Source organism: Lepeophtheirus salmonis, chromosome 14 (genome assembly GCF_016086655.4).
Source record: "Lepeophtheirus salmonis chromosome 14, UVic_Lsal_1.4, whole genome shotgun sequence".
NCBI classification, from domain to species: Eukaryota; Metazoa; Arthropoda; class Copepoda; order Siphonostomatoida; family Caligidae; genus Lepeophtheirus; species Lepeophtheirus salmonis.
The window spans coordinates 34,118,109-34,138,030 of NC_052144.2; the positions used below are offsets into that span (position 1 = coordinate 34,118,109).

The 19,922-nt window shown below is 29.5% G+C and overlaps 1 long non-coding RNA gene across 3 annotated transcripts; it reads right to left on the reverse strand.

Moving 5' to 3' along the window:
* Positions 1 to 7,558: 7,558 nt before the first annotated feature.
* On the reverse strand, positions 7,559 to 13,862 carry LOC121129680 (uncharacterized). 3 transcript variants are annotated; one of them, XR_005868478.2, is made up of 3 exons: positions 12,372 to 13,488; positions 12,148 to 12,271; positions 7,559 to 10,897 (listed from the first exon to the last, which is right to left on the reverse strand). It is a non-coding gene; the product is annotated as an uncharacterized lncRNA (long non-coding RNA). The 3 variants fall into 3 exon arrangements; XR_005868477.2 differs by having other exon boundaries at positions 12,148 to 13,862; XR_011783629.1 differs by having other exon boundaries at positions 12,191 to 13,488.
* Between the last annotated feature and the right edge of the window lie 6,060 nt (positions 13,863 to 19,922).

Here is a 19,922-nt window from a genome sequence, read left to right on the forward strand (position 1 = left end):
ATATATAACTAATAAATGGTCATTATGTGCCCTTATTATCAACATACATTAGCAACAGTGTAATAGATTAATATATCACTGATTACACACTACATAGACCTACCTCATAAAAAATATAAATCATTTATCAAAATCTTCCCCTATCTATATATATGTATACAGAGAAAGAAATCAGTATTTGATCCCTTGCTGATTCTGTATGCTTGATCAAGATTTTCTATGGGATTGATTTCCGGAGAGTATTCATGACCCCGCTTATCCACTCTTCGATGTGGTGAAGTCGTTTTTTCCCCTTAGTGGAGAAACACTCCCAATATATAGTGTTTATAGCCACATGCTTGACAGTATGGAATGGTGATCTTGGCGATATACTCAGTATTTTTCTTCCTCCTAACACTTTTTTGTTTTGTTCATATTATGTCTCTCACAGTTAAAATAAACCTACCATTAAAATGAAAGAACCTTCTTTTCAGTCGGCAAACTTACAAAATCCGCAAGGCATGAAATATTTATTTTCTCTGCTGTATGAAGATATTTGTTTTGTACTTTTAGCGAAAATTTTGTTTCTTTAACCCTCCTATAACTTTCCTGAAATCCTAATGTGAGTGCTTTTTGGTCTTTTTAGCCCTCCTACTAGCGTAAATAGATATTTGATATCCCTTTATTCGTCCTTAATAGTTGTTACAATTTATGTACATATGATACTAAAAGAATCCGTGAGCAAATTGAATACTTTTTTACGATTATACTTAGGAGCTCATAATCTAAAATATTTATTGGAGAAACTAATATTAGATTTTATAGATAATTTATTATTACTAAATTATACATGTTCTATATAGAGTTTGATATCTCCTAGTCCAAATTCCCTTCCATTTTATAGTCATCGTTTGAGTAGATTAATAATATAAACGAAAAACCAAAAGCCAAAAAACATTTATTTATATTCATATAGTTATTTAAATATAAATCAGTATATTCAATTTTTGTAGTACTTGACAAGTTGATCATGAACCATTAATTCAACTTTTCGTATCAAATTTGGTTTTCAATGATGTATTTTTTGATTACTTTTACACTTTTATGGTTTTCATAAAATTTTGAGAATAATTAAATACGATCGTAGGATTATATTTTGAGAGGGGACTGAGTTAACAAAATTAAATTTAAAAGTAATTTCAAAAATCTACAGCTATTTACAAAAATTTAATTTCGGTGAAAAAGTTCAAAAATCTATTAAATTTAAAAATAAATAAAAATTCAAATTTTAAAATTTTATTGGAATAAAATTTCAAAAATCCCCATCTGTTCACATAAAAAAATTCAATTTCAAATATTAAATTTTTGGAATTAAAAAAAAAAATTAAAAAAATTTCTCGCTGGTAATATCATCAAGCGATAAAAACGTAAGGGCTTTCAACTATTTCCAAAAAATGTATGTAGGTCTGCATGGATCATTTGAGGAATGAATAAACTGTTTTTTTATCCAAATCTTTCTTCTAAGAGTTTGGCAGCAGGATTATATATACATATATATTTATTAGGAGGAAGGGAGGGTAAATTTTTGAAAAAAAAATTTAAAAATTAATAGCCATACTCCAAAAATTAAATTTTGTGGAAAAATGCTCAAAAATCCACAGGTATTGACAAAAATTTAATTTAGTCGAAAACGAATTCAAATATCTATTAAATTTAAAAAAAAAATTCAAATATTAAATTTTTTTCTCGGAAATTCCTAGCTGCCTGCATAAAAAAATTGTTAATTTTTTTTTTCAAAAGCCCATAGCTGTTTACAGTAAATAAAAAATCACAGACAATTAAATTTTTTGGAAAAAAATTGAAAAATTAAATTTAAATATTAAAATGTTTGAACAAAAATTTCAAATATAAAATTTTCTATTAAAAAACAACTCTCCTTAATTTTGGGGAAGGCTACAGCCCTCCAACCTACCTCCTGCAGATCCCCCTGATAATCTACATAAAAATTAGGTTGCAACATATTATGTTGATTCCAAAAGACAATTCCTTATTATCCAATCTATGTAAAAAAAGTAAAGAGTGTCTCAAATATGTGCTTATATTTCAAATGCAATACTCATCATTTGGGGTAATATTGAAAAGGTTTGTTTTGAAAAGATTTTAAAATTTGAAATTGTTTAAACTTTGTGATAACTAATTATTTTGTATAAAAAGGAAATTAATATATCCAATTCTAAATTGAGAAACAATTGATTTTTATATCTCAATAACATATTCATGATTTCCCGAATAAAATTGAAATTTAATCAATATTACTGCTGAATCAGACCTAATAGAAACTAATTATCTTTTTTTAAATAAACCCCCAGTCATTTACACTTTAAATGAGTTTCTTTGGCGGAAAAAAAAATTCAATTTCTTTAAAAAGAACCACAGTGTTTGGTGTTTTTTTATGTAAATTTAGTTACATTTGGAGGATTGAATATAAAAATTCAGCACGTACTGGAACTCAACTAAAAAAGAGATAATAAATGAAGCTTCTGTTATGTGGATTATTGAATTTTTTCATGCCCTAAAGTTGTAACACAGGGGCATCTGCAGTATTATACATATTGATATTTATTTTCTTGGGGCGGGGCTTTTCAAAAATTAAATGTAATTTCAAATATTGAATTTTTTGCAATTTTGCCACAGCTACTCACAAAAAATTGATTTCTTTTGGAAACAAATTTTATTTTTGAAATTTTAAATATTAAATTTTTTCGAAAAATTTATAAAAAATCCAAGGCTATTCAAAAATTCAAGTTCAAATATTACATTTTTGGAATTAAAAAAACAACTCTTAACAGCACCCTCTTTAGCCCATATGGATGGCCCTGTATGATCCATCCTGATGGTTACAACTTGCTGGTGATATCATCAAGTGATAATCATTTTTAACTAATTGGAGATAAAATAATATAACTTATTGAATCAAAATAGTAATGGTTGTAAAAGAGAGGCCTGTAATTTTAATAGTGAATAGTTTATCCAGATGTTAAGTAATCCATGCTCCAATGGACCAAATAAAGGAAACTTTTTTAAAAAGGTTAAAGTGACTAAAAAAAAATTCTGAGTATATATTTAAAATAGATATATTTAAATACTAGATAGTACACACTAAAGATACTTTTTAGTTTCTTTAGTAGATACTAACATATGTCTGCTATTGTTTCAATCTATATAGAGATTATACAAGAGAGTATTATTTTCCAAAATTGGATTCAAATGCGATTTGTTTAATGCTGCAATTATTTTCAGAGCTAAGGGGGTGTTGCAGCAATTAAAAAAATCAAATTTGAGATAGTAGTTAAGGAATATAAATTATATAATATTTTTTGAGGAATAAACTATTAAAACTTTTAACTTGTTGAATGATTAACTTTAAATACATTATAACAGATTAAGATATGATAAACTTAATGGTTCTCTAATTTAATTTAATTAATTTTCTAAGCCTTATTAATTATTACTTATCATTTTAAACAAAATTTCTTCCGACTCCTGTGTCGATATTTAAACTTTCCAATTTTGGAGAAATGGGATTCAATTGAAAATTAGGGCCTCAAGAAACACATAAATTTTTTGGTAAAGCATCAAACAAATCTTAAAACAGATCTATTTACGAGGGACGAGAAAGTATCTAGTTTTTTCTGGAAAATCTTATCTAAGAACATGCTACTTCTGATCTTGTGAATCATCGCCTTTATGCTCAAGAATACATCAATTCCTCTAGATCTTGTAAGGAATCATCTTATACTTCTTTAAGAACTAAGGAACTTCATAAAAAGACAGAATAATCGACTAAACCCCCAGTGAGGACTACACACAGAATAATCATCCTCCATCCACAACTCATTCAATGAAATTATTGAGTCCATTCCTCCTTAAGTCAACTCTGATTCGTCTCCTACTCTAAGAAAACATTCATTGATAAGAGTCCTTCAGTGTCCTGAAATGCTGAAATCATTCATATCTATCACATTGATATAATTCAATTGATAAGATGGAGTTTGGGATGTGAGGTCTATAGGGCTAATTATATAACCTGAACACTTCAAGCTCACCCTTGATTTCTTTATTACTTTTGAGTCTATTTTGTCATTGGAAAACATGTGAAAGATAATTCTTGTCTGTTATATTTTTACATATAAATTGTTATTGGGAACTTTTAAGTAAATATGTGTTTATAAAAAATATAAGTGACTTACGCGTACTTCAATTGGAATATATGAATGTCGTTGCAATTCCCAAACTTATTAAGTAGGGAATCCTTTTCTAAACAGCTTCTCACTATATTGGAGTATTACTCTTATAAATATCTAGGATGTCCACACTAATAAATTTAATACAGATAATAACTAAATGTTTTCCATAAGAACTAATTATAATGTGTTTTATTGAAGACAATAGTTAAAATGTAACAAAATAATAATACTATTTGATTGAAAAAATAAATTAAAACATAAAATATATTCCTCAAAATTTAATTCCCTATTTATGAGCTATCCGTTATTCTATTTTTGTATCCTATTGATTCCTTCAACTTTATTTTGAAAGGAAAATGCTATTTAATTATTGTAATTGTAGACATACGAGTTATCAAAATTATTACTGTTATCACTTGTAGAACTATTATATTGGTCTGTGTATCAAACTGTTCAAACAATATGAATATAGGTATTCTTTAGAAAATTTTATTTCCTGAGTATCATTTAAATATTTGCAAAAATATATCTCTGAAGAAATTATAGTCAAAATCACAAGCCTTACTTAAGACATCATATTTGGTTATGTTAGTAAGATCATTATATTAAGCTCTATATTTATTATATCCAGCATAAATGAAAAATTAAGATCTTACTATTAGTCTGTTTTTGACATGATCCTTTCATGTTTATTACATAATATCCGATTATTCTTAATATACTACTTATTTCTCCACTATTTTGATGACTTTTTTATGACAAAAATATACCTAGTATTAAAAAAATAATGTTCATTCCTAACTAAGGAAAATATATTGAAAATATTCATAAATGACGAGGATGCCGTCGATCAAAGTTACATTGTAACTAAAAGTAGACTACCATATTAATAATAGTTTTTATAGAATAATCGCGTTTTACACAATTTGGTACGTCCAAGGTATTCACCTAGACTAGATGAGATCTATCCCTTCTGAATGAAGATAAAGAATATTAATGCCATTAATGTGTCTATAGATTTAAAGATATTGTTGTTACATCAATTAAAATTTTTAGTCAAACTCATAATAGAGAATGCACCTACACGTTAAAGAAGTAATAAATAGCAAGAATACATGTAATGATATCTTAAGCTCGATTAGTATGGAATATACATAAGTGAAGAGGTAAATATTTTATTGAAAGCAAAAATTTAGCCGAGTAAAACCTATTCTTTATTCAAACAATCTTATACTAAAATACTCCAGGACTGTTTTTTTTACATGCAGATCAAATTTGGTGATCGTCGTTCACAAAAAATGCTCCATAAATAATCTACCCAATTAATTTTTTAATACTAATGGTTTAAAGTCAATGTAAAGGACCTGCTTCAAACATTTGTAATATATTTTTAATTATTCTATATAATTGACTAGAGCTAAGATGTAAACCATAGCAAGGGTGTCCGCTATGTGGGAATTTTTGTCTCGAGCAAAATAAAAAAATTATCACAAAAAAAGTCATCTGATCAAACTCAAGCCCAGAAGAATTTTTTTATGCTGCCCTTCCTCCAAAATATATATATAATCCTACTCCATAGATATAATTGAATTAGTAATTTGTAGCTATCTCCCGAAATTCAAAATAGATGAGATCTATCCCTTCTGAATGAAGATAAAGAATATTAAACAATAGATTTAAAGATATTGTTGTTACAAATTTTTAGTCTGCTATTGATAATTAAAGATTTGAATTACCACCATTTCATAATTATTCATATTGAAAGCATAGCAACAATTCAAAGTCTGAACTATGGAGTTTTTGAAAAGCAAAAGAGGATCAAGGCACTTGTGCTTTGATGGATATAGAATTGACAGGAAATCTACGGAAACCTGGACTTGGCGGTGTATCGAAGCAAATTGCAAAGGTCGAGTGAAGACACAATTGAGTCCAGAGAATGGGGATGCGCCCATTCTGTTTTATCGAGCCATTGTCATGTCCTAATCCCATAAAAATAGAAATCAAGAAATTGTACACTTCCATAAAAAATTCTGCTAAATCATCTTCCGAGTCCACTAGAGCAATTATTGCTAACAATGTCCAAAATTTAAGCGAATAAGCATCTTCTTCCTTAGGAACTAATAGTAACTTGACCCAAACTATTCAGAGGATACGGCACAATAACATGGCTCCACCATCACCGGGAGCAAGAAATGGATTTGAAATTCCAGAGGAATTTCAAAATACGAACGCTGGGGAACAATTTTTCCTGTATGATGAACATCGAATTAAATATTTGGCACAACAAAAATGTTGGACTTAATGCCCAAATATAAGCATTGGTTCGTGGATGGGACATTTAAAGTCTGTCCTACAATATTTTATCAACTTTTCACTGTCCATGTACTTGTTATGGGGACAGTAATTCCATGTCTCTATGGATTACTTCCCAACAAGTCTCATGAGACTTATAGAAGATTTTGGAATGGACTTTTCCTTAGTTGCCATGGCCGAGTCTTCAATCCTAAAATCATCCTGTCAGGTTTTGAACAGGCAACTATAAAAGCAACACAGGATGCGTTTCCATAAACAAAATTACTTGGTTGCTTCTTTCATTTGGGGCAATCCCTTTGGAGACATATCCAAACTTCTGGACTAAGGCAAACATACATAACTAGCGAAGATTTTCGATTAAAGGGAAAAAATCTACTTTTTTTGGCTTTTTTACCTCTGGACCAGGTTCCAGGAGCCTTTTTAGAGCTGACAGATACTTTTCCAGAAAAACTGCGAGTCGTTGCAGACTATTTTGAAGAAACATACATAGGTAGACCGTACGGTTTAGCCAGAAGAGTTGCTAGGCATCCACCAGCTCTCTGGAATATGTACGATAGAGTGGCACAGGGATTACCAAGGACAAATAATTCTGTTGAGTCGTGGCATATGGTTTTCCAGTCCTCTCTACAGTGCCAGCATCCCTCAATCTAGAAATTAATAAATGTAATCACGCGAGAAAATGGACTCCAAGACGTAGTTCTGTGACAATTATTATCAGGCGCTCATCCTTTAAGAAAGAAAAATCTATATAGACGAATCACACTCGCACTAGAAAGATTAATTGAATTGAGGAATTTACTACCAGTACTAGATTTCTTGCGCGGATGTGCATTTAATTTTGAAATGAATGTATAATAAATATAATTTATATGTTTCTAATTTACTTTTTAAAGAACAAGCTTAAAAATAAGACTTTTGACATTATATAATTAATTTTTGTGTTACTATAATTTCATTTAGTAAATTGTCTTCTGTTCTAATTTAGAAATGTAATTCTAAATCTATACAATTCCACAGCAAACATTTAATTCCATTTATTTCATTGACAATTTTCGGAATAGTTCATTTTTATACTAAGGAAGGAACAGTTTTTTCAGAGAACAAGTTTAAGAAGTTTGTTCTGTATTAGCATATGCTTTTGACGAGTCTGTGTATAAGTATTCTTCAGTTATAGACAAATTCAACTAGAGTCCAAAGCATTAATTTTCTGACCATACTGTATCAAGCACCAAATCCTAGAAGAGTCAGAATTTAATTTTTTTTTGTAGAGTTTAACTATGATGTACCGAAGGAGTTTAAAGGAGTTCTGTAACATGGATAATCAAGAAATTAGATCTAAAAGGAAGATAAACAAATAGAAATGACTCTGTAGCTCAACAACAGTGAGTACTTATCAAAAATAAGAAATTTTGAATGACAAAAAGTATCATGGAGGAACATATCAATAAACACTCAATTTTCATGCAATTTGCATAACGGGGAGCCCCTATTCCATATTATAGGTGGAAAATACCTTGAATTTTGATTACAATTTTAAGAAAAGTTTATGCAAGTGTGCATTCTTCTTAATCGACGGTTTCTAATCCATGCTTTTGTCACTCTACTCGTATTCCTTGTTAGAGAGGATAAATCATGTTCTATCCCACTTGAGAAAATAGGTCAACTGATATAAACTGATTTTCAGAGTGAGAATGATAAATGATAACACTATTTTTTGCCAATTCTCTGGCTCCCTTAGAGGCGGAGCACATAAGTGTATAAAATGATATAGGAGTTTATTCTAAAACACCATAGATCAACTAAATTCAGATAAGAGTTGAAGACGTCATGGATCTTCTTAGTCCACGGAGTTGACCATGGAGCCTTGTTCACTTCTTTTATTCCTTCAGCACCTCAGAAGGAGATTTACCACAAACAAGCGAGGAAGATAGATATAGAAACAATAAATATTATTCAATTGATGTATTAGGGGTCTTGGTTATGAGGATATGCAATATTTGCTAAGCTATTCTACTGAGGGTGATAGATCAGCACTTTTCAACCTGCCAAATAGTGATCGAAAGACTGTTCCTCGTCCAGGACTAATCTCTAGAACAGGATCTCCTCCGCAAATTATCAACTTCTTATCATCTCACTTTGCACTCAATTTCTCCTATTAAGATCTTGGGCGAGATTTAACTTCGAACAGTCCCAGCACATTATAGGAGCAAAAGCTTTTCCGCTTTTCCAACACGTTGGTTCAACCCCCCTCTTTTGGTCATTGCGTTGGGTAAGACTCCTCCGGTATAATAGGCGAGTCTATTTCAAGGCTCAGTGCAGGCATACTACATGCCACATACTAAGTAAATGGAATGTTACTCCTTATCTGAAGACTCCATACGTGCTTTGTTTCAGCATGTGGATAATATATTCTTTTGTTATTGGACTACTAGTGATGACATGATCCTAACCTTTTCATTGAAAGTAATTCTAATATTATATAAATAAATGATACTTTGCCAAATAGAAGCAAGCTAAAATGATCCGCGCTGAAAAGAGCCTCGCTAAAAAGATGCAGGCCCAAAAAAGCGCGCCCAAATGAGTGGACATTTTTTTAAATTTGTAATTGAGGGGTTATAATGTAATTTGAAAAATAAAAATTATTCTGTAGATATTTAAGGAGAAAGAATAGATAAAATAGAACGGTAGTCAAACCTTCATAAGGATTTTAAACTTCAAGATTATGCAGGTCTTGTATAAAGGACAATCTCTTCAAAATATGAGGTAGTGGGTATCAGAATTTTATAGGGAATGACTCATATCCAAAATGAAAATAAGTTTAAGTTATGCTGCTTGCCTCTTACTCTTTCATGAATTTTGACCTATTTTATATAATTTGCTGGAGTAAACAACGCTTAAAAAATGATAAAACTTACAAATAGCTTACGGTATGAAATAATAACGAAAATACCGCACTCTAACAAATAGTAGTTCCTCTGATAATTTCCTGATGAACTCACTCTGCCAACTAAAGTAAATTATATATAAAAACTTCCTTGTATAAACATAAATTAATAAATGTTTTAGTTGCAAAATTCAATATCCGTCTTTCTTCAAAAATTTTATAATCCTTCTCAGAAAAAAAACACAGCCTTATCAATCAAATATGTAATTTGAAAAACGAATTCAAAATATTTTTATAAATAAAGAAAAATTATTGGTTGTCTCTTATTGGTAAATAAACTAACGAGATAAACGAGAACTTACTTTCAAATTTCAAAATAAATAAGACTTTCAATTGCTAAGATTTTTTTTTTTTTGAAACTGTCATAGTTTAGTCCCCGAACGCAAAATATGGGACATATTTCTATTAAAAATATTATAAAACACTTGAATACAGATATATACAGGATGTGACAGGGAAATTTTCTGCAATGATGAAGCAAACTAAAAACCTTAATAACTTTTTGTTAAGATGTTTAATGAAAAATGTTATTAAAAAAAACTTTTAGCAATCAATCTTGGAAAGAATTATTCTATATAGCCGCCTCCAGCTTCTATCACAGCCTCAGCAATAGGTCGGAACTTGGTGCAGATTGCCACAATATAACCAGTGGGCATGTTGGTCCATTGCTTTTTAATACTGGCCTTGAGCTCTTGCACATTTCTGTGTGATGTCTTCCCAACATTGCTCTCTAAGACACTCCACACACATTCAAGTTGAGGGGATTGAGATCAGGACTGGAAGAGGGCCAGAAGGACTTATCCCAGAAGTCAGCAAAGTCCTCGTTGAAGAAATTCTGGATCTTCAAGGCCGTATGGCTGGGGACACCGTCTTGGGTCCACACACATTTGTTCTCAGGATAGTTAGCCTTCAGCCAGGGCAAGATTTTCCACCTGAGGACCTCATAGTAGGCCTCAGCCCCAATTTTCTCATTGAGCTTAAAGAAGAAGGGTTTCCCTTTTCCTACCATCATAGGCAAGGCTCCCAAGCACATTTTTTGGGCCTGATGTTTTGTCTTGAAGTTGCCCTAGACTTCCTCAGGTGATGCTGTTATAAATCTTTCGTTTTCGCGGTTCAAACTCTTGTCGACTGTGAAAATCTTCTCAGTCAAGAAGATTTTCACAGTCGACAGATGACTTTTTAAGTAATTAAGGACTTTTTTACATCTCTATAGCCTTAACGCCTTCATCGTCCCGGCGAGGAGATGTCTTGGAGTCCTGACGAATAGAGTGTTCGATATTTTTAAAGTTGACCAAATTCAAAATTATCATGAAGCATGAGATGTATTTAGGTATTGGTAATGACCTCCATTTTTTTTTGTACCTTCAAAAACTGTTACTCTCCATCCGATCAAAGTTCCAGCGTTCCGGAAGTACTTCAAAATGAGATCAAATTAAAAAAAGAAAAAAAGCTTATTACAATTAAAGCATAAGAAAAGAAAAACTTATTTCATAATTATTTTGAATTTGTTAGTAATTTTTTGACTTTATTATGTGGTCTGTTTTTTTAGTTAAAACTCATGAAGTAACTATTGACGGCATAAATTTTTTATTATTTTAAATGCCTAATTCATAATAAGGTTTTCTAATCCCATCCGGTCAGCATTTAATACTTTGCCTAAACAGTTACTGGTCATAACATACCTAGGAAAAATATTAATAAAATTCCTTTATTATATAGTTTGCCTGACACAATCAGGCATTATATACATTACTTAGGTATTTTAGGTAATGATAATTAAACATATTGCTGGTAACATATACTTTTAGACGTGTACACGCACGATAGATGTGGTAACCTGCCTCAATCAAAGATTGTTTGAAATCAATCGAACACTACTGTCAAAGCATTTATTTTCAATTTTATTAAATAGAGGGAAATACTGCTCTGATAGTATAGACTGGTACATGCAAGGCTTAACTAAATACTTTTTATAGTTTAAAATTTTTCTAAAAAGAAAAAGCCTTTACAAGCAGCAATTTTAGATTTCAAGTGGTTTTACTTAACTCTTACGTTTTGATTTACAGATGATCTCACTCAAAATGAACATATTAGATATGAGGTAATATTTTAAAGACCATTATAATACTGTAATAATTTTAAGATAACTAAAGAAGACATCTAGACAAATAAAATTAAAATTAATTATTTAATCCTCCCTTATTTTATATCCTTTTTTTAACGTATGTAGTTAGTGCCCTGGGGTAGGACATTAATCAAATTTTTATACTTGGTGTTTACTCCTTGGAATTTAAAGAAACTTCATTTATCGATTCCCGATAATTTTTTGGAAATTCTAGAGAAATTTATCGACTCTAACATGGTTATTATCCTGAATCTGTAAACACTAATAAGTTTCTACTAGTTGATTATAATCTATGGCACATAGTGGTTATATGCAAACCCAAGCAGTTTAATCTTGTATTTATTATTTTTTATACCATTGACACTTATTTCTAAGCAAAATATCATACTTTCTGGATATGCCGAATACACATTCTAGCAAAGTTTTAGATCATTTTACTCAAAATAGAAAAACACAACAGGGGAAATGCATTTATTGTAGCAAAATTTTAATGGTAAAAGCTCAAATACAAAAGTTATTATACTATATATTATATATACCCTATGGTTTATGTAAAATTTAAGTGTTACTGGCAACACTTACTTTGGCCATCTTGAGTAAAATTGCCAATTTTCTTTCCTGTAAATAAACTCTAGCATTCAATGGTTCGATTCACGGTCCATCCTAAAGAAGGAAATAAGAAATAAATAATATATAATAAATATATGAACTTCAAAGATAATTGCTAGGTTAGATGGACTAGTTGTAATTCTAGAATGTTTACTTATACTTAATCTGTGCATTCTATCTAACCAATTAAAGGATTAATTTAAATTTAAAAAAGAAGAAGATCCATGATTGGGTTCCATTCACCAAACCTAAATTAAAAATATACGTGCAATTCCAAGGAAATACATTATTTCAACATCGAAATATTAGGATTTATTTTGATTGGACTTTTCAGGAGTACAGTAAAGTGTTTTGGGAATACAATGTACAGGGTAAAGCAGCAAAACGTGGACGGTTAATAAATGCTTATTTTCTCATTACTATGAAAACTTTTAATGATTAGTTTTTGATATTCCGTCCTTTTTACATAAACAAACTTTATTAATCATTTAATTACTATGAGCGAGCATCAAGCAAAAATGCAGTGCATCTCAGTTTTCCTAGATGCTGGAGTGCAAAGAGATTTATGGCCCCTTTCCTCACCAGATTTGAACCCACTGGACTTTTCTATATGGGGCACTTTGGAGAGGGAAGTCAACAGTGACCTCACACACAAATATGGACTCACTGATGTCGTTCATAGTGGCTGCATGGGACAACTTGTCAAAGGAGTTTGTCATCAACTCCTTCATGGCCTTCAGGAGACGTGTAAAGGCTATGATTCATAATAAAGGTGACCATAGTTTAGTTAGTTAAGAATGTATTTTTGTTTACCATAGTACATTAGCACATACATTCATTATAAAATAGTACAGATATTAATAAATTATAAAGCTATACATACATACGGCAAAGAACACGACGACCCACACCTTGTACCACTCAAGAAGGGAGATATGATCACTATTTTTTCTTATAATGGTGATTTCTGTGGCCTCCTTGCCAATTTCTTCATACAGAAATTTACCTTTAGGCTTCGTTTGTGCAACCTTTTGTAGCTCAACAGAGTCCTGCTTTGAATTTTGAGGCCTTTTGGATGGATGAGTTTCGTTAGAGTGACCCTTCCTATCTCTTTTCTTACTTCGAGGGCCTTGATTTTCAGTTTTTTTCATGTGCAGAGAGTTGCTCTCTTTCTTATTATTATTTTTCATGGAGTTCGGCTTTTTGAATCCAAGTTTGTTATTTTTGCTTTGAGGTTCTTTGGAATCTCGTTTTCCTATCCTGGGATGGACTCGTACCCTCTTACCGCACTTGTTGTATGTGATGGTCTCCCATTTCAGGTTAACGTTATTTCAATTTTTATTTGGCTCTACATTTGGAATATTATTATTACACTGTTCACTTTCCTCCATCGTCAAGTTGAGTGACAAATGGGATAAAGTGTTCGGCTCAATTAGAGATTCTGCTTCTTATTATAAGAAACGTGCCTTTTATATTGTGTTGTGTCTTGACGAGGGAGAGACACAAGCTTATTTATAGTAGGAGAGATCCAGGATGACCAAGAGACATGAGGAGAATAATTCACGTGGAGGAATAATGTAACACTGTTTATAAGATCATGTGTATTCTAACTATACTCTAATTTATTTACACAATACAGGACTATTTATAATACGTAAAACATAGTACTTTAATACATAGACGAATATGCAAGAAGTTAAAAACATGTAAGGAAATATTAAATACATAACATATTGCAGAAGAAAAATAAAATAAAAACTGTCCTTTAAATTGAAGATCCCGATAGTAGTAGAATGAAGATGGCTGAGGTCCAATGCTAGTTCAGAAGAGGAAGAATGTGCACTTTTTAACCTAATATAAATGTGAAAATGAACTTTAAACACCTCAAAAACGAATTAAGCTCCAATATATTACGCGTGACGTGTTGATAGTATAAAAGTAGGAAGTAACCATATTGAGTGACAAAAGTTTTGCAAAAACCCCTTTTACATATTTTGTTAACATTATTTTTTCCTTATTATTGCAAATATAAAATGATTGATGTATGATATTTCTAGCTCCATCTTTCGAGTACACGTTTTACTGCACTACCCTGTAGTTGAAACAGAATTTGAAGCAATTTTGAGATACAAGAAATTTTAATTAACTAAAAAAGAGTTAAGAATAAACTAAGTCTATTGTATAGTTTTTACAACAAGAGAAAAAGTATCAACTGTAGGATTTTCTCAGTACTCAAGTACAAGAAAAATACTTCATTTGTACACTTATTTCAGGAATAACCGAAAAGTAGTATATACAATGTTCCATAATATGTTTAATCCGTGATAATTAATTATGATTAGACATCCTTTTTTTCGAACAGATTTAAAATAAATAGTGAAAAAGTATTATAGAAATATCAAAATAAACGCAATGAATTAGTGAAAGAAAATCACGCAACTAAACAGAAGAATATGTAGGTATATACACACATTCATAGCCTTAGCCATAACTGTTTGTAAATTTAGAAACTAGATTTCAATGCTAATTAAAAAAACACAACAACTTTAAGTTGCTTTATGGAATATTGCCGTACGTTTAATAGTTTCGGAGTTTACAAGCCAGAAACTTTTTCTACGACATGAACAGACGTACAAACATTGTTTTTATTATATAAAAAGATTTATTGTATTTATTCTATTTTATTTCAACTAAATTTAATGTTTTTGTTGTTTCTAATAATTATTATATTTTTTATATCATTTTCTTAATTAATTAATTAAATTGATACCTTTGATGTTGGATTACAATAAATGACGATAGTAGCTTAAAAAAAAGGTTTCAAAATCATCTGATAAACATTTTGTTTGTTAAAGTTGTTTGCAACAACTGTGTATAACTTAATTTGAACATATCTACTTATTATTTAATCTTGATTTGTTATTCAAAATACTACAATATCAATCAATTAATATTCATTGTAGGGAATAATAATATTGTTTGTTTCCAATTTAATGTAAAAAAAAAAAAAAAATTGTACATATAAACTCATGTCTAAAGAGACTCTAAGTTAGGGGTTAAAATTAATTTTAATTTTATTCCTTATTTTTTGATGCAAGAGTCGAAGCACAACAAAAAATATTTTTTTTAAATTTGTGGCCGACCTTATAAATGCTCGTTTAATCACTTATAATTCTCTTTTTGTTCTCTTCAAAATGTTTATTGAGCATTTGTACTGTCGATGATTGTAAATAGCTAATAGTAATAAATAAATTCAATTTTGGCCCATGCATAGGGTCCAAAAATTAAAAATAAAATCACGTTCCTGACGATCAATATGAGTCAAAACTATGGTATTACAAATTGTTCAACTATTGGGTCATATTTAATATGTGTAATAGTTTTGAAAAATATATGCAAAAATAATCTAATTAGCTAATCGTGCAAATTACAAATAAAAAGGAGTGAACTCAGTTTTCGATTATAAATTCAATCAAATCGTGGGAAGATCATGTCTAAAGTGGGGAAATTTTATCGTAAAATGATCAATAATAACTACAACATATCTGACAAACAAAATTGAAGGTACAAAGTATAAAGCTATAAAACTTGTATTTTCTAAGGAATTCTTTGATCGTTTTGGCTTTGAATTTTTAGTCAAGCCTTTTGGATATACACTTTTCAGCATGTCTTTAAATAAAATACATTTAAGGCTACATGGATTGGTCGAATATAAAATCTAAAAATAAACATTTCCGTAAAGATCAAACTTTTAATATACAAGTCAAATAATCTTTTATACAGATTTATTTATTTATTATTATTTATTCTCAACCGAAGCAGGCGAACATAAATATTATGAACAAATAAGTAAATAAGATCATATAGATAATAAAATAAACATAAATTAAATTATAATAAAAGGGATTTTTACTAATTCATTAATATTTTCTCTGGGAAGCTTCTAAAAGTGAATAATAATTAAAAAATTAATTTATTAAAATAGTAGTTTCACTCTTTTTTTTTTTTCGTTTCCCTATTATAATTACCATCTTTCTTTTTCTCCCCTTCTCCAAATAAACAAATCCATTATTAAAAAAATACAATAATGGAACACACTACGGGTAATAATAATTAAAAAAAAAGTAAAAAGAACTGAAACCATTTCTGACAAGAGAGACAGGTTAGTGTAGCTGCGTGAGTGCATGGATTTCCTCCTCAATCCATTTTGGTATTACTGAGCTGTTTAACTGGACTCCGCAGTATTTATTTATGTGAACATTAAAAATAAAACACATAATAAGTATCTCGATCTTCATATCTTCGTCAGCTTCTGGAGACATCAAAAAAGCCAGTGTCCTCCTTCAACGATATCGTAGGCTTTCTTAAGCCCTTTCCCTGAACATGCCTCGTAGCTACACTCACTCCCGGCAACCTATGAAGATTTTATAAGTGAGAAGAAATATTACCCCTTATAGTAATCATTAAAATGTTTTTTTTAATACTATAAATGTTTTAGCTTTTTCCACGATTTTAGAGCAACCAATAATTGGAAAATTAAATTGAAATGATAAAATACACCTAATATTGTGATTTATAATTACAGTGGTGTTATTTGCAAAATTGATTTATATTCTACCTACATATTTATAATTATTCAGGCCTCTCAAAATCACTACCTTAATGTCCAAGGGTTACGTACTTTTTCACTTGACATACTAAAATTTTACTTTTCCGGTCCCATTGGATACCAAACAATCAGTGAACAGCAAAGAGGAGACTGCAAAACAAGACGAAACATGAGAAGATAATGATTGATATCACGTTTCCCTCAACAACTCTAGTTTGCCAGAATAATCCTTTCTCTTGTTCCTTGTTAAAAAAAGGTTCAAAAATGTTAATTAACCCTTCATTAGTGAACTGGGATTTTCGGTACTACAAACTTTATTAAATGGGTACTAGAAAAACTGCCCTTTGGAAAATTGCTTAGAAAATACTGCCCTGGAGAAAATTGCTCATATTTTTTTAAACATCATAATGAATAATAATACATTGTAAATTCGCTTAATATTATTTATGACAAAATATTTGTTTTTCCATCCCCCAAGGGACTACCTTCAAGTGTGAGTAATATTATTGCAAAATATTTATATTTTTTTAAATTCAATTCAATCTTCTAAGAAATGAATCGAGGGGATTGGTAAAGAGTGGGGTTTTGAAATTTTGCAGTTCTTATTATAAATTCCCAATTCAATTAATTTGATATGTGGATTATAATATTAAATATTGGCATCATAAATCTTGATAAAGAGCATATCTCATATAATTCTTAAAGAATATAAAAAACGAATTTAAATAATAATAAATAGAATACATTTAAAATAGTTCAAAACATTAGCAGTTCGGCCCACATAAACCATAGGACAAATAATTTTGAGATGCATCAACTGAAGTGGCACACCACTTTGTGGTTCCAAAATCAACTGTAGTACATGAGGCATATGAGACTCCATTGTACATAAAAGGGAAAATACATTTTTGACCTCCAGTTGTGGCACAAGCTAATAATAATAATAAAAATATATTATATTTCATTTTCACAGCTTAAAAGATATATCTTTAACATACCGGAGGGAGCTAAAGTCGATTCACCTAAAGAGATTCAAAAATGAATTCAATGAGATCATTTGAAGTAAATGAATAATAATAATGAACTCACGTTTTGACTTGTTTTGAGATAGGTGCTGCCGTCACTTTGATATCTTAAAAAAAGTTGTCACTCATAAACAGTTATAAATCTTATTTGATAAACATAAGCCATACGAATATAATTATAAAAATTTCAAAATGTTTAATATTTGATACAACTTTATGAAATTATTACAAATTATATTATGAAATTTTTAAATTAAGATAACTTTATCTTCATAAAAACAATATTAATTTAATAATGTCATCGTTGTACACAGTTTTGTTTAGAAAATAATCCGCCTTTTTTTTCATCTGTTTTTAATGAAATACAACTTTCTTAAAGAGTAAATATTTTTTCCTCTCTTCGAAAAAAATAAAAATAAATATAGGTTTTAATTATTAGAAGGGTTGGATTTGGATTTTTGTCAAATAAAAATCACTTTGAGAATTAAATATAGAGTCTAACATTTTTATTTTACGACTTGTGTAGACGTATCAATCGGCAATAACATATTTTTAATGTATTTACTTGATGATGTAATTGTAGATGTTGTAGATGTAATTGCAGTTGGAGGAGGTGCTTTCGTATTGACTTGTTTTGAGATAAGTGCTGCCGTCACTTTCATATCTTAAGAAAACGTAGTCACCCATAAATAATTGTAAATCTTCTTTGATCAACACAAGTCATACAAACTTAATCATTTGCAATTTATAAAAGTTTAATATTGCAATTAAATCTTTGTAGCCAAGAAAGCCTTAAGGTGATGACCAATAGGTTTTTTAAGCTGAGAAAAAATGGTTTAAATACAGAATACTATCTTGGACTCTCGAGGTTGCTGATAAATAATTTAATGACGAACAAGGAATTTCCCGCTTCCACCAATGTACAAAAGAAAGAACCGATCATATTTTGTGGGAATATCAATCTTAGTCAAAAAAATTATGGGGACGTTATTAAAATAGTTTGTACATTATTCAATAAACAATTGGATAATGACAATTTCTTCTCTACTTCAAATAATAAGAGAGTTGATGTAATTATTATTAAAACGCAATATATAGTTTCTTAATTACGCACAGTAAAAGAAAACAACCTCGATGGAATTTTATATATTGAAAGTTTAAACTCTTTTTTTTAGGTTATCGTACAATTTATGCTATTTCTAAATATTTATTTTAAATATTCTTGATTATGCTATAGTTTATATTAGTCTTTTTAATTTTCGTTTGTCTACATGTTTCAACGAATTATTTTTCCAGTCTAATGTGTTATTATAATAAAATTGTAAATGTTAAAATGCATGCTAAGGCCAATAATAATGAAAAAAGGGTATTATTCAATTTCATATTTTATAAGACAAAGATTTCTCATGAATCTATTTATGTAAATTTATCCCCAATCAATATTATATGTACATAGCATAGAATTAAAAAAAAAATCCTTACCGAACTTTGATTTATATTTGCATCCAAAATAAGGAATTAAACGTTTTTATTTGATGACTTGCAAGTATATTATAACTATTAAAGTTATTCAAGTTGCTGGGGCTACCATCGTGATTTTCGTGTTCTTTTGTTTAAAATGCCCAAAATTCTAAGGAATATAATACCGGAGAATCAGATTCCTCATGAATAAATTATGACAAAAAAAAGCTTATGAAGAGCACGGATGATTCACGCCTTTTGATAAAATAAACTTTGTGCACTTATAATAATATATTTATAAGAAATATATTATTGAAAAAACTTAAACACATGATTTAATATAAAATCAATATAATTGGGACAGAGTATATATACATAAAACAAACCAATTTCAATAAATTAATATGTTAATTATTGCCTGCTGACACAATATTTATTGAACAGAAATAACTCATTCATTTGTGGAAAACCATAAAACCATTTATGTACAAAAGTTTTTTTAAATAGTGAACTTATAGATATACATATACATATATATAAATCATATAATTCTTAAAGGATAAAATAATGAATATAAATAATGATAAGTCGGGAACATTTAAAATAGTTT